Genomic DNA, 16,142 nt, shown 5'->3' with positions numbered 1-16,142 from the left:
CCCTCTTCATATCTGGCCACCAATAATTCTTCTTTAAATCTTTGTACATTTTGGTACTCCCTGGATGGATGGAATATCTTGAACTATGTGCCTCTTGTAAAATTTCATTTTTCAGCTCCGTCACTGGTGGAATCCAAATTCTTGAAGAAAACCTAAGAATACCTTGATCATCTTGTTGCATGCATAATTCCTCACCTACCAAACTATTTATATCTTGATCCATTACCTCTTTCTGGCATTTCTTTATTTTCTCCAATAACTCCGGTTGGAAAATCATACCATACACTTTTGCTTCCTCAGACTTGCAAATTCTAATCTCTAATTCCAATTTTTGAAATTCTTTATATATTTCTTCAGGTACGGATAACACATTTAACCTTTCCTTCTGACTTAACGCATCTGCTACAACGTTCGCCTTACCGGGATGATAATTAATCGAGCAATCATAATCCTTGATCAATTCTAACCATCTTCTTTGTCTCATATTAAGTTCCTTCTGGGTAAATATATATTTCAAACTTTTGTGATCCGTGAAAATCTCACACTTTTCTCCATACAAATAATGTCTCCAAATCTTCAAAGCGAAAACTATAGCTGCTAACTCCAAATCATGAGTAGGGTACTTTTGGTCGTGTGGTTTCAATTGCCTAGACGCATACGCAATCACCTTGTCGTGCTGCATAAGAACATATCCTAATCCTTTGTAAGAAGCATCGCTATAAATTAAGAAATTCCCTTGATCGTCTGGAAGTGATAAAACAGGTGCCGTGATTTATCTCCGCTTCAATTCCTGAAAACTTTCTTTACACTTGTCATTCCATATAAACTTTTCATTCTTTCATGTAAGCTTTTTCAATGGTGTTGCAATTCTTGAGAAATTCTGAACGAATCGTCGATAATATCCTGCCAATCCCAAGAAACTTCTTACCTCAGTGGGTGTTCTCGGTCTTTCCCAATTCGTAATTGCCTCGATCTTTGCCGGGTCCACTTTGATCCCTTCATTACTGACTATATGTCCTAAGAACTGAACTTCCTGTAACCAAAACTCACACTTCGACAATTTAGCATATAACTTCTTTTTCCTTAAAATCTCCAAAGCTGTCCTTAAATGTTCCGCATGATCCTCCTCCGTCTTTGAATAGATCAAAATATCGTCTATAAACACAATAACAAACTTATCCAAATACTCCTTAAAAATTCTGTTCATCAGGTCCATAAACGCTGCTGGGGCGTTGGTCAATCCAAAAGACATCACTAAAAACTCGTAATGTCCATACCTTGTTATGAAAGCTGTCTTTGGTATATCTTCTGGCTTGATCTTTAGTTGATGATATCCCGATCTTAAATCAATTTTGGAGAAATACTTGGCTCCCTTCAATTGGTCAAACAAATCATCAATTCTGGGTAACGGATACTTGTTCTTGATCGTAAGCTTGTTGAGCTCCCTATAATCGATGCACAGTCTCATACTTCCATCTTTTTTCTTAACAAATAATACCGGTGCACTCCACGGGGATACGCTGGGTCTGATTACTCCTTTCTCTAACAGCTCTTGTAATTGCTTTGCTAACTCTTTCATCTCAACGGGCGCCATTCTATGCGGGCCTTGGATACTGGTTCGGTTCCAGGTGCTAAGTCGATTACAAATTCAATTTCTCTATCTGGAGGAAGTCCTGGCAACTCATCGGGAAATACATCTGGAAATTCCTTCATAACTGGAATATCTTCAAGTTTTGCTGGCTCCTGACTTCTGTAAATCACGTATGCTACGAAATGCTCACATCCTTGCCGTAGTAACTTCTTGGCTTGAATCATCGTTAAGAACTTCTTTACCTACTTCTGTCCCTTGAATGTTACTATTCTTTCATCTGGCGTTTTCACCATTACTTTCTTATTTCGACAATCTATCTGGGCATCGTGCTTAGATAACCAATCCATCCCTAATATAACGTCAAATTCTCCTAACTTAAACGATATCAAATCTACACAAAACTTACTTCCATAAATCTCAATCTCACAATTCCCACAAACTTGGTTAACAGTTACACGTTCTTGATTTGCTAATTCCACAGTCATTATTTCATTTAAATACCCAACTGGACAATTTAACTTACTAACAAAATCTTATGAAACAAACGATCGAGTTGCTCCCGAATCTATTAACACTTTGGCAAATAAAGAATTTACATTAAGCGTACCTGCCACGACATCCGTATTCTGGATCGCATCTTTCACCGACATGTCAAAAACTCTAGCCCTCGGAGTCTCATTCACTGTTGGGGTAGATCCCATAATCCTTAATGCATTACTAACTGGGGCTGGTGTCTTGCAATCCCTGGCCATATGTCCTGGCTTCCCACATTTAAAGCATGTAAATCCAATGGCTGGAACCTTCAATGCTGGATTCCGGATAGGCTGATCCTTATTTACTGGCTCTCTTGCTGGCTGATTTCGGCACTCCCTCGAGTAGTGCCCTTTCTGGTTGCATTTAAAACATACCACATTCAACTTGTTACAAACTCCTCCATGCTTCTTTCCACAAACTTGACAATCTGGAAAAGTTAATCTTAACTGATTCGGCTGATTCACATTAGCTGGACGATTGCCCTGGCCTCCGTCTCCTGCATTTTGTCTCCTGAAATTAAAATTTCTCCCTGGCTTAAACTTGCCCTTCTTAAAATTTGGAAACTTCCCTGGTTGTGACTGACCCTCACTTCCCTCAACTTTCCTTTTCTTGCTGTCTTTCTCCTTCTGAAACATCTCACTCTCTGTCTCTGCGATCATAGCCTTTTGTACCACTCCTGCGTAGGTATCCAATTCAAAAATGGCTACCTTCCCTCTGATCCATGGTTTCAAACCTTGCTGGAATCTTTTAGCTTTCTTTCTGTCAGTATCAACATATGACGGCACATACCTTGACAATTCTTCAAACTTACCCTCATAATCTGTTACCAACATGTTCCCTTGCTTTAATTCTAAAAACTTCAGCTCCATTTGATCTTGAACAAACTGAGGAAAATACTTTTCTAAAAACAATTCCTTAAATCTTTCCCAAGTAATAATATATGTACCTTCCAATGTCTTCACCATCTCCCACCAATAGGTGGCCTCATTCTTCAGATAGTAACTTGCAAACTCAACCTTCTGTTCTTCCTTTACTTTCACTAAGGCAAATGCCTTCTCTATTTCCTTTAACCACACATTTGCTTCAATTGGTTCTAAGGAACCTTTGAATTCTGGTGGGTTTACTGCCTGAAAAGTTTTGAAAGTTACCTGGGGATTGGTCTGTCTCTGCTGTTGTTGTGCCAGGTGAACTGTTTGTTGGGCCAAGATTTGAAGAATCTGGGCTATTGCTGGGTCCATGGGTCCTGGGTTCATATTCTGGTTTGTATCATCTTGGTTGTTATTGTTGTTGTTGTTGGTTTCTTCATTCTGGGTGTTGGTGCGGGTATTTCTTCTGGGAGGCATTTTCTGTAAAGAATCAATCAATTTATTTAGCTTTTGAATCAAATCTTTGTATAAAAGAAAAGTTTTGTAAAATAGGAATATCTCTTTTTGAAAACAGTTGTAACTAAGTAAATTGCATGCTTCTTTACAGAATATAAACAGTTATGGAAAACAGGGTACATGGTATCACAGGGTATACTGGTGCAATAAATAAGGTAAAGTAAAACTGGTGTGATAAAGTAAATGACAGTGTTGGAAAGGAAAAAGGTACTGATATATATAGATCAAAAGTTTTAGGTAGTACAAGCGTAAAGACGCTTCGGAAGTAAAAGCAAAAAGGGTACAACAACCTACTCACTCATCAGCATAACTAGTCTATAAATACAACTCAAAAGTCTACTGATACACACTACACACTACTGTACATACTACATAACCATAACAACACTGCTCAGCATCTCCATCTCAAAATCTCTAGCTCATGGCAAATCTGGACCTCCTATCTCCTCAAGCTCCTCTAGAACCCACTTAGCCCACTCTACTAGGAAATCAGGGGTGATGTCCTCATGTGTAGCCTCAGCTATCCTCACAGCAGCTGCTCTACGAAACGCCTGAAGCCTCTCCCTAAGTCGCCTCTCACCACTCCCCATCTCTCTGGTACGCATGATATGCAATAACTCCTAGATCTGACCCTGTAGGAATCGCTGCTCCATAAGGAAAGCCTCAAACTGATGATATGGGACAGGATAGGAAGAGAACTAGAAATGTACTCCTATAACTGAATGACTAGTAAAGCCTGAATCAGTAGGTGAGGGTCCTCTGACAGGTGGCCTCATGCCTGGAGGTGGAATAGCCTGCAATGGTACGGGCTGCAACACCGGGGGAGGTAGAATAGCCAATGCTGGTGGAATAACAGGACGTGGATCCGATGCTGGTGCTCCAACTGAAGGCTCTGAGTAATCAGCTGATACGGGAATAAAAGAGTCGGCCATATCTGCTATCTGAAATCATATCGCAATATAAGAATCTCGTACCACCACGCAAACTATACTAATACCGGTTATACCATAACACTCAACCTCTCGACGTCCTATCATCCTATACCTTACTTCTAATCCTATCCCTCTACCCATTCCCGTCAACCTAGGCTTGTGTCAATGACTTATAACCTGTAGCTCTGATACCAAACCTGTGGCGCCCTCCAAACCCGGGTCAGAAGTTTGGGGTCCACACACACACCTTATTTATAACCTGCTTATAACAATAATAAAGATAATAATAATATATGCAGTGACCCTACTTACCAACCACCACGGACCGCAACAGGTTAAAGTATGCACACAAGCCAAACACACTAATATATTACAAACCGTTCAAATCCCAACTATTTCAAACTCAAACTGAGTATTAAACATTATTACAAACTTTTACAAATTTAACTTATCCCAAAAGAAGCCTACTAGCTCAGCTTTCTCAACCTGAACCCCTAGCTCTCGCGCTAGACTGGGGATCCTCTTTACCAACTGGTTCCTTTTTAACTGGAAAGAATATAAACAACATCGCATAAATGAGCTAACTAGCTCAGCAAGTCACAATGAAAAAACTGAGAATAATGATCATCAGGTGAATACGATTATGATATCAAGTGAACAATGGATTATGATTTAGAATTGGATACTATACTTTTAATTTAAAAACCAAGGTTAGGCTGCTGATCAGTCACGCACTAACCCCGAGCAAGGCACACAACATTGCTCTAACTACTGGATCCAAGGCACACATTGACCTAACTTGACCATTATATGGTCTGACCACGAATCTGGTCCACAATTTTATAAAAACAATCCAATTCTAACATAATAACAGAATATGCAATAATAAACAATAACCGAAATCATTATAATAATAAATGTTTAACAATGAAAGGGTTTCAATCCTTGTAAGGATCAATAAGGCAATTTAAAAGCTTGAATGCTGAGTAATGAAAGAATTGGATAACAAAGGAATCAACATTTCAGGGTTTCAAAGATTTGAGCTTTCAAAGCATAGGATACAATGATTGAATATACAAGTAATTCAGTTCAGTATTTGGGATTTTGTTTACATGTATTTGTGGAGTAGTATCGTATACTTGAGATTTGTGTTGAGGTATACAACAATCAATGGTCTAGAAAGAATAAGGTTTACGGTTCAAGAACAATAACTGGAATTAGAGTTTAGGTTTCAGTACTTCAAAGCACTTGCAGTATCAATCTGACTATCAAATACTACAATATCTCGAGAAAGTTCAGAACACTTGCCTGATATTAGCTTACTACACTGCACTCGCTTCCAATCACAAGCGTCTTACTACTCAACTATCTGTTTCCCTTTCCTACGTCTTGCCTCTTCTGCTCACATATCATAAGCATCTATCAATAATTTACTCATGTAATTCTATTCAACACATACTTCTGTCTACCCTTCGTTTTACCTAAATCCGATTAACGGATTGAAAGTTATGCGATAATCAAGTAAATACCGAATATATAGACCGATAGTCAATTAACAAGTCACATATAGCACATAATACATCACGTAATCAATGATATATTATTTATAAAGAAGTCTCGGGTCATAAATAGGCTTTCTGGTATTTAAAATGATTTTTAAAACATTTTTCGGAATTAAAACGGGTCGTTGGATCAATTTCGGGTTAATAAACAGGGTTCGGTTGGCCAATTCTGGCTCCGAAATAATTTTAGAATAATTATCGAGCCTTGGAAATAATTTAAAATAATATTTTAAAGCTCGAAACTATTTTTCGGAATTTTTAAATCATTTTTAAATAATTAAATCTAATTAAATAATTAATTAAAATCAATTAATAATTAATTAAATCAATTAATCAATTAATTTTCGAATTAATTGACCAATTAATCAATTAGAAATTAACTGAATTAATTAACTAATTAATTTAGATTTATTTGTGAATTAAAAATAATTTTCAGAATTAAAATAATAATTTTTAGAATTTTCAGAAATTAAAAACGAATTTTTATAATAAAAATAAATAGGAAATATGATTTTTAAACATTTTTAAAACAGGAATCCAACTTTTGCAAACTCTTGAAACTACAGGGACCAAACTGCATCGTTTTCAAAAGTTGGGGTACTAAAATTACAGTTTACCCTAACAATCCCTGAGTTGGCCGAAATTTGGCCGTGAAGTTTTGCAGTTTCCGTCGAACATCGGAAAACTTCAAAACACAACTCCCTTCTCTATAGACCTCGTTGGTTCATGAAACTTATACGACTAGATTGCAAATTTCACAGAGAATACAACCCACTATAACACAACATCAATCTATCACAGAATAAGAAATCCCCAAATTTCAATTAAGAACATTCATACGGGTTATAAACCCTAATTTTGAAATTCGAAAATTAAACCCACTTTTGAGCATGTTATTGAATTCTAAATCAGACGTATGACATATGAAAATTATCAGGAAAACAAGCTCTACAACATGCAATCATCAAATCATACAAACAATCATCCGAACAAAAATTCATATTTTTAATAAAATAAATTCGAAAATAAATAAATTTTCAGAAAATAAACCTTTGATTCTGCAGTGAAACAAAGCTCAGAATCTGATAGAACACTTCAAATCCTTCGTTTTGGTTACTCAAGCTTTGAAAACAGAGATCGGTAACGCCTTCGTTTTGCTGTTTGATTCTTAGAACAGTTTTAGGAAATTAGGGTTTTTCTCTGAAAATTATATAATTATCTCTCTATAAATGATTTTGATACGAAATAAAATACGGTAAAAGGCTATTTATAATTACGGAAAATTAGTATCCCGTTGGATCATTCCGGATATAAAACGGTACGTTTATTTGTAAAAACTGATCCAAACGGTATCGGTTTTCGGGATAATTATCCAAATCAGTACAATTTGTACTGCGGTCTTGGTCTCAGCGTCTGGTTACACGTATTACGAAGTGATAATTGTGATAGTTTAATAAAAAGCTCTCGTTTATGGAAAATACGGGTTTTATTGATTTACCGAAACGAATATTGTATCGAAAATGTTGCGTCGGGACTCGCGCAGGACAAACCGTACGCCGGATCGAAAAAGTCGAAACATGGAAAATGCTCGGAATATTACAATTAGGTTAGGAAGGAGTTCTCGAAAGAGTTTCGGGTTCCAAAAACGTAACAACGGTTGACGTCGGTTGGTTCCCGTTTTTATAAAATAGATTTTAATTACCCGGAAAAAGATTTTAGAAATTTCATATGATTCTTATAAATCCATAAACCCACATAAAAATAATTAGGAAGATATGACAATTATTTATATTTTATTTTGGACATATTAAAATTAAAATACTCAATTAATATTATTTTCGAATATTCAAGTACATATAACACTTAACAATTAGCTCACAGAATAGATACTGAACACACATAATAATTATATAATAGCAAAAATAATTACATGATAAATCCCGGATATTACACCATCACTAGTTGGGAAGATCTTGCGCAAAAGTTTCTGGTGAAGTTTTATCCGATGACCAAAACTATAGCTATGAGGAGTGCTCTTACTCAGTTTACGCAACAACAAGGGGAATCTATGTGCGATGCTTGGGAGCGCTAAAAGGAGATGTTGAGAAAGTGTCCACATCATGGTATGCCTGACTGGATGGTGATCACTGGTTTCTACAATGGTTTGGGGGCCCAATCTCGGCCCGTGCTCGATGCAGCTTCTGGAGGCGCCTTGTGGGCCAAAAGCTATACTGAGGCCTATAATCTCATTGAAACTATGGCTACAAACGAGTATCAAAACCCAACTCAAAGGATGATGCCTGGGAAGGTAACAGTATTCTGGAAGTTGAGGTAGCTACAGCTATTGCGGCGCAGCTCCAAGCGCTGTCTATGAAGGTCAATTCTTTAGCCAACTATGAAGTAAATTAAATAGCTAGTGTCTGTGAGCTTTGTGCAGGCTCTCATGCTACGGATCAGTGTTCTCTTGTTAATGAATCTGTTCAGTATGTGAACAATTTTCAGAGACCGCAGCAGCCTGTGCCCGCTACTTATCATCCTAATAACAGAAATCATCCCAATTTCAGTTAGAGCAATAATCAGAATGTTGTTCATCAATCATATCAGCAAGCTGCAAGTAAACAGTTTAATCCACCTGGATTACAACAACCTCAGCAATTTGCTCAAAGGCAATCATATCCTCAACAAGGAGGTGCTGCTCCACCTTCTAGTGCTGATTTTGAGGAGTTAAAGCTGTTGTGCAAAAGTCAGACTATTTCTATCAAGACCTTGAAAATTCAAATTGGACAAATAGCCAATGCCTTGCTCAATCGTCAACCTGACACACTTCCCAACGATACTGAAGTGCCAGGCAGGAAGGAAGCTAAAGAGCAAGTCAAAGCTGTCACCTTAAGGTCTGGAAAAGTTGCTGATGCTGAAAAAGCAAAAGATGGAGAAGTTGAAGATGTAGATGAAGAAGGAATGCAAAAGGAGAAAGAGGGGGAACCAAGGAAGACTACTGTTGAACACACTCTGCCTGAGGGTAATACAGGGGAGAAACAACTCTATCCTCCACCACCTTTTCCTAAGCGATTGTAAAAACAAAAGCTGGACAAGCAATTTGTTAAGTTTCTGGAGGTGTTCAAGAAACTTCACATCAACATACCTTTCGCCGAGGCTCTTGAGCAAATGCCTAGTTATGCGAAATTCATGAAAGGTATTCTTTCAAGGAAGGTGAAACTGGATGATCTTGATACCGTTGCTCTAACGGAATAGTGCAGTGCCGTGCTGCAACAAAAGTTACCTCCAAAGCTTAAGGATCCAGGGAGCTTCACGATTCCTTGCACCATTGGCAAGTTGTCATTTGACAAGTGCCTTTGTAATTTGGGAGCAAGCATCAATCTGATGCCGTTGTCTATCTTCAAAAAGCTGAATTTGCCTGATCCGAAGCCCACCTACATGTCTCTACAATTGGTTGATCGTTCGATTACATACCCACGAGGCATCGTGGAGGACGTGCTAGTAAAGGTGGACAAGCTCATCTTTCCTGCAGATTTTGTCATTCTGGATGTCGAGGAAGATAAGAAGATTCCCATAATCTTGGGAAGACCTTTCTTGGCTACAAGCCGTACCTTGATAGATGTGCAAAAAGGTGAACTCACTATGAGGGTGCAAGATCAAGATGTGACATTTAATGTGTTCAATACGATGAAATTCCCTATGGAAGATGAGGAATGCTTCAAGGTGAATTTGATCGATTCTGCAGTTACTTCAGAACTTGATCATGTGCTAAGGTCTGATGCCTTAGAAAACGCCTTATTGGGGGATTTTGACAGTGAAGATGATGAAGGCAATGAGCAGTTACAATATCTAAATGCTTCTCCTTGAAAACGAAAGCTAGACATGCCATTTGAATCTCTGGAAAATACTGATCTCAAGAATGCTGAGGGAAAGCTCAAACCATCTATTGAGGAAGCACCTACTTTGGAGCTTAAACTATTTCCTGAACACTTGAGGTATGCTTTTCTAGGCGATGCATCTACTTTTCCTGTTATTATTGCATCTGACCTTTCAGGTAGTGATGAGGACAACCTCTTGAGGATTTTGAGAGAATTCAAATCGGCCATCGGATGGACTATAGCAGATATAAAAGGGATCAACCCTTCGTACTGCATGTATAAAATTCTGCTAGAGGAAGGTAGCAAGCCGACTATTGAGCAACAACGAAGGCTTAATCCTATCATGAAAGAAGTGGTGAAGAAAGAAATTTTAAAGTGGCTAGATGCATGAATTATATATCCTATTTCTGACAGTTCTTGGGTGAGCCCCGTGCAATGTGTACCTAAGAAAGGAGGTATTACTGTGGTAGCAAATGAGAAGAACAAGCTCATCCCCACTCGAACAGTCACATGATGGAGGGTATGCATGGACTACATAAAGTTGAATAAAGCCATGAGGAAGGATCACTTCCCTCTTCCATTCATTGATCAGATGCTTGATAGGTTGGCTGGTCATGAGTATTATTATCTTCTGGATGGCTATTCGGGATACAATCAGATTTGCATTACACCAGAAGATCAAGAGAAGACTACTTTCACTTGTCCATTTAGCACGTTTACTTTTCGCATAGATTTTTTGGCTTATGTGGTGCACCTGCCACTTTTCAGAGATGCATGATGGCTATATTCTCCGATATGATTGGAAATAATGTCGAAGTTTTCATGGCCGACTTCTCCGTCTTTGGACATTCTTATGATGAATGCTTGAATAATTTCCGTTTGGTGCTCAAAAGGTGTGTGGAAACCAATCTGGTGCTCAATTAGGAAAAATGTCACTTCATGGTGCAACAAGGCATCATTCTTGGGCATAAGGTCTCCAGTAAAGGTCTTGAGGTGGATAATGCCAAGGTGGGCGTCATTGAAAATTTTCCGCCATCTATTTCTTTGAAGGGAATCCGTAGCTTTCTCGGTCATGCGGGTTTTTATCGGCGTTTCATCAAGGACTTCTCTAAGATATCTAAGCCGTTGTACAACTTGCTCGAAAAAGATGTGCCTTTCAAATTTGATGAAGAATGCTTGGCAGCATTCAAGACTCTCAAGAAGAGTTTAATCACCACACCAGTTATTACGGCACCGGATTGGAGATAACCTTTTGAGATGATGTGTGATGCAAGTGATTATGCAGTGGGAGCAGTTCTTGGGCAGCGAAAGACTAATATCTTTCATGTGGTCAATTATGCTAGTAAGACGCTAAATGGAGCCCAACTGAACTACACCACTACTAAGAAGGAGCTCTTGGCTATAGTTTTTGGTTTCGAAAAATTTCGATCTTATCTACTTGGGACAAAGGTGACAGTGTTCACTGATCACGCTGCCATCCGCTATCTGGTCTCAAAAAAGGATTCGAAGCCTAGACTTATTCGTTGGGTTCTCTTACTACAGGAATTCGAGTTAGAGATCAAGGATCGAAAAGGTACTGAAAATCAAGTAGCTGACCATCTCTCTAGATTGGAGAATCCCGAGTCTACTTCACATGATAAAATATTGATCAACGAATCTTTTCCAGATGAGCAGTTGTTCGCAATTCAAGAGGAAGAGCCATGGTTCGCAGACATTGTGAACTATCTTGTTAGCAATATAATACTACCTAATATGAATGCGGCTCAAAAGAAAAAGTTTATACATGAGGTGAAGTGGTACATGTGGGATGATCCATATTTGTTTAGACAAGGAGCTGACCAGATCATCAGGAGATGTATCCCATTCTGTGAGACGGAGGGGATATTACGAGACTGTCATTCCACAGTTTATGGTGGACATTATGGTGGTAAAAGACAGCAGCTCGTATTCTTCAAGTAGGTTTTTTCTGGCCTACGTTGTTTAAGGATGCACATCAATTTGTTTTAAGGTGTGATCGTTGCCAAAGAGTTAGGAATCTTACCAGAAAGGATGAGATGCCTTTAAATATGATGCTTGAAGTTGAGGTCTTCGATGTTTAGGGAATCGATTTTATGGGACCATTTATCTCATCCTACAATAATCAGTACATCTTGCTGGCAGTCGATTATGTCTCAAAATGGTAGAAGTCAAGGCTCTACCGACTAATGGATGCAAAGGTAGTTTTGAGTTTTCTTTATACGCATATATTCACAAGGTTTGGAATGCCACGAGTTATCATAAGTGATGAAGGGTCGCATTTTTGTAATCGTAAGTTCACTTCTATGATGCAACGCTATAATGTGAATCATCGTATTGCTACTGCCTATCATCCGCAAACTAATGGTCAAGCTAAAGTGTCTAATCGAGATATTAAGCACATTCTAGAGAAAGTCGTTTGTCCGTCAAGGAAAGATTGGTCTTTGAAGCTCGATGAAGCTGTTTGGGCTTATAGAACAGCATACAAGACTCCACTTGGGATGTCCCCGTTTCAACTTGTCTATGGTAAGGGATGTCATTTACCTGCGGAGCTTGAGCATAAGGCTTATTGGGCATTGAAGAAGTTAAACCTTGATCTAGATGCAGCTGGAAAGAAGCGAATGCTTCAGTTAAATAAACTTAATGAATTTCGACTTCAAGCGTACGAAAACAACAAAATGTACAAGGAAAAGGTAAAAAGGTGGCATGACAGGAAGCTATCGCCTAAGTCATTCGTGCCGGGGCAACAAGTACTTCTATTCAACTCTCGTCTCTGACTTTTTCCTGGAAAGTTGAAATCAAGGTGGTCTAGACCATTTATCATCAAAACTGTGTTTCCACATGGAGCGATGGAGATTTTTGAGAATGATCCGGGCCAAGCATTCAAAGTAAATGGTCAGAGATTGAAGCACTATTATGGGGATATGACAAACCGTGAAGTGATTAGTGCCGTTTTATTGTCAACTTGATCGCATTACTCTACGTCAAGCTAATGACGTAAAAGAAGCGCTTCTTAGGAGGCAACCCAAGATATGAGATCATAGGACACCTTAGAATTTAGTACTTTATCCAAAAACCCAAAAAAATCCGAAAAAAGTTGGCAGATTTTTTTTTCCAAAAGCCTTGCAGGCGCCCTCCTGCTAGGATCAGGCGGCTGCGCACTAGCAGGCGCCCGCCTGCTGGTGCCAGGCGACTGCCTGCGCCCCTGATTTTTGAAAAATCATTTTTTAGCCTATAAAAAAAAACAAAAAGAAGATTCACAGGAGCCATATCACCCATTAACCAACGAATTCTCCCCATACTTAGCCACAATCCCCACTCCTAATCAAATTCTAACCCTAATTTTGCCCTATAAATACATACAACCTCTACATACACATCCCACACACTTTCAACTCTACAAAATCTCTCCTACACAGAAAACACAAACTCTCCAACTCTTATTCTCAGTTTTCATGGCCCCAAAGAGATCACAAACTGTAGGGAGCAGCAACACCATTCCGACTGCTGATTCTTCGAGGAATACTGCTGTGAGGCCCCGATTGTTGGATGGGGCTGCTGAAGAAGAGTACACCAAGCTTCTGACTAAGCCTATTATGAGGGAGAGGGGGTTCTTGCCATCAGGGAGGGATGGTGATTTGCTACCGATGATTGCTGAGAAGGGATGGATTACATTTTGCGAGTCACCTGAGGCGGTTCCGATGAGTATCGTTCGCGAGTTCTATGCGAACGCCAAGGATGACAAGAATGGGTTTTCTGTTATTCGTGGGCTTACTGTTGATTATCAGCCCGAGGCGATTTGCTGGGTAATTGGACAGCGACAAAGGAAACCACAAGAGGAGCACTGGAATGAAAAGACCCCTAAGGACTTTGATATGGACTTGATTATTGTTACTCTCTGTCGGTCGGGCACAGTGTGGAAGTTCAAAAGGGGATCCAATGAGTATCATAATTTCCCTGCTGTCGCGATGAACGGGTATGCTCGTGCTTGGAATGCGTTTATGTGTGCTAATATTCTTCCTTCTATGCATTCACATGAGGTTACAGTGGAGAGGGCGAGGTTGTTATGGGGAATTTTGAATGATAAATATTATTTGGACCTTGGTGAGTACATCTACCAAGGGATTTTGAAGTTTTTGAGGGGGAAATCGCAGTACTCTATCCCATATGCCTCTATTGTCACAAAGCTTTGCAAGGCATGTGGAGTCCAGTGGCCGTCTTATGAGCAGCTGCAGATGCCGGCCGCTTCTATTGATTCATCGACTTTGAATGCGATGTAGGAATGGACGGGTGGAGAGCCTGAGTCACATGGTTTGGGGTATCGCCTTCCGGGAGGAGTTCCAGCAGCTAGTGCTACCATGGCTAGGCCCAGTCAGGCTAAAGGAGAGGCAGATTCTTCGAGAGCCCAGGGAGGAGATGGTTCAGGATTGGCTGATGTCCAGTACAGGAGGCTTTCCAGGAGGATGGATGCGATGTTTGAGTCACATAGTCGGTTTATGCAGGAGCTCACCCAAGCACTTGGGATTGCATTTAGAGGCTTTGGAGCTAACATCCAGTGGCCCGTTTATGGTGAAGATTCTGCTTATCCACCTCCTGACACTCCACCCTCTAAGGGTGATGATGATGATTCGTCTGAGTAGGTATACCCTGTGTTCCTTTCTATTACCTTCACCGGGGACAGTGGACATTTTAAGTTTGGGGGTGGTAGTTAAGGAACATATTTGTGTGTGTGTCATGTAGTTGCATTTTCATGATAGTTTAGTTCATATAATTGCATATTTTTGTCATATAGTTTTTTTAGTTTTTTTATTTTATTTTATAGCTTTATTTATCATGTCATATAGCTCATGCATATACCATGATCCCTTTGTGTTGCTTTACTGATTAATATGTGATATTGATGCGAGTGTAGTGATAGCGTTAGAGTGATGTTGAATCTTGTTAGGTTGACATGCATGCTAGAAACACTTGTAATTTCACTAAGTCTTAGAGTATGCTTAAGGACTAGATTGTTGTCATGGTTTGATGGTTTTTGAGGTTAATCTATTACTTATGCTTAGAATGCATGATAGGCTCATAATGATAAAAGACATGAAAAGATAAAAATTGGAATTCATTGCTAGTTGTGGCTAGGTGTCAAATGGCTAGTAGCCGGCTCGTATTGTATACGAGTAGTCTAGGGTTGAGCAAGATGGAGCGAAACACACTTGCTCAGAAATAAAAAAAAAGAAAAAGAAAAAGAAAAAAAAGAGAAAAAGAAAAGAAAGAAAAAAATATGGTTTAATGCATAATTGATCACGAGTGAGCTCTTTGATATTCGAGTTATTAAGTTCTTAGGGGACTTTGTGCCTAGTGACCTAAGGCTTTTATAGTCTGGGATCCGCTAACCTAACGCTCGCTAAATGGGTACCATTGCATAATCTTTTGTGGACCTCGCTCATTGCACGATCAAATAAGCATTTGTTTTATGTGTTGAATAAAATCATGATTCCGTATTAAACTCCAATAATCTTGAAGTGTTATAAGTCATTTTGTGTCTAGAATATATTCTTCGTATAAGCTTGTGATTGCCTTGAGGATAATTAAGTTATGGTGATTGATCTAGTTTCGAAGCATATCTGTGAAGCATTCGCACACACCACATTTCTAGTTGTGTATTAACTTGCGTGATTTGATGGATCTTTAGTCGCCTAATTGCATTTGTTGATATGTCATGTGTTGGTTGGTTTAGTCACCGCAATGAAGATCGCTGCATTCATAAAGTTGCATTCATGCATGTTTTATTCTGAGTTGAGTCTGTGATGGTTGAGGACAATCACCGATTAAAGTTTGGGGATGTGATAAGTGGCATTTTATACCACTTAGAGCGTCTCATAACGGCTTGAATTGGTGTCTTGAACTCGAGTATTTTGTGTATTTGACGCGTTTTCTAGTATTTTTGCATTTCAGGGTATAACTTGCTTAGATATGTGGTTTTCATCAAATAAAGCTTAAGGAAGTGCTTGAAATCAGTCTAGGGGAGATGAGCAAAAAAATCAGCAAAAACAGAAGCAAAAAAAAATATTTTCCAGAAGGGTAGCAGGCGCCCGCCTGGAGAGAGCAGGCGGCCGCGCGCTAGCAGGCGCCCGCCTGGAGACAGCAGGCGACCGCCTGTGTGCGTAAATTTAGAATCTAGATTTTATTAATTCTATTACAATTGGGATTATGTTAGCGCTGATTCTCTTGGGTTATTATATAAACCTTATGGGAAG

The 16,142-nt window shown here is 39.1% G+C and overlaps 1 non-coding gene across 1 annotated transcript; it reads right to left on the bottom strand.

Annotated features, from left to right (window-relative positions):
• Positions 1-8,021: 8,021 nt before the first annotated feature.
• Positions 8,022-8,128, bottom strand: LOC141716022 (small nucleolar RNA R71). Its single transcript, XR_012572757.1, has one exon. It is a non-coding gene; the product is annotated as a small nucleolar RNA R71 (small nucleolar RNA).
• Between the last annotated feature and the right edge of the window lie 8,014 nt (positions 8,129-16,142).

The sequence above is a fragment of the Apium graveolens genome, chromosome 3 (assembly GCF_009905375.1).
Source record: "Apium graveolens cultivar Ventura chromosome 3, ASM990537v1, whole genome shotgun sequence".
Classification (NCBI taxonomy): Eukaryota; Viridiplantae; Streptophyta; class Magnoliopsida; order Apiales; family Apiaceae; genus Apium; species Apium graveolens.
This window is presented reverse-complemented; position numbering and strand designations above follow the sequence as displayed.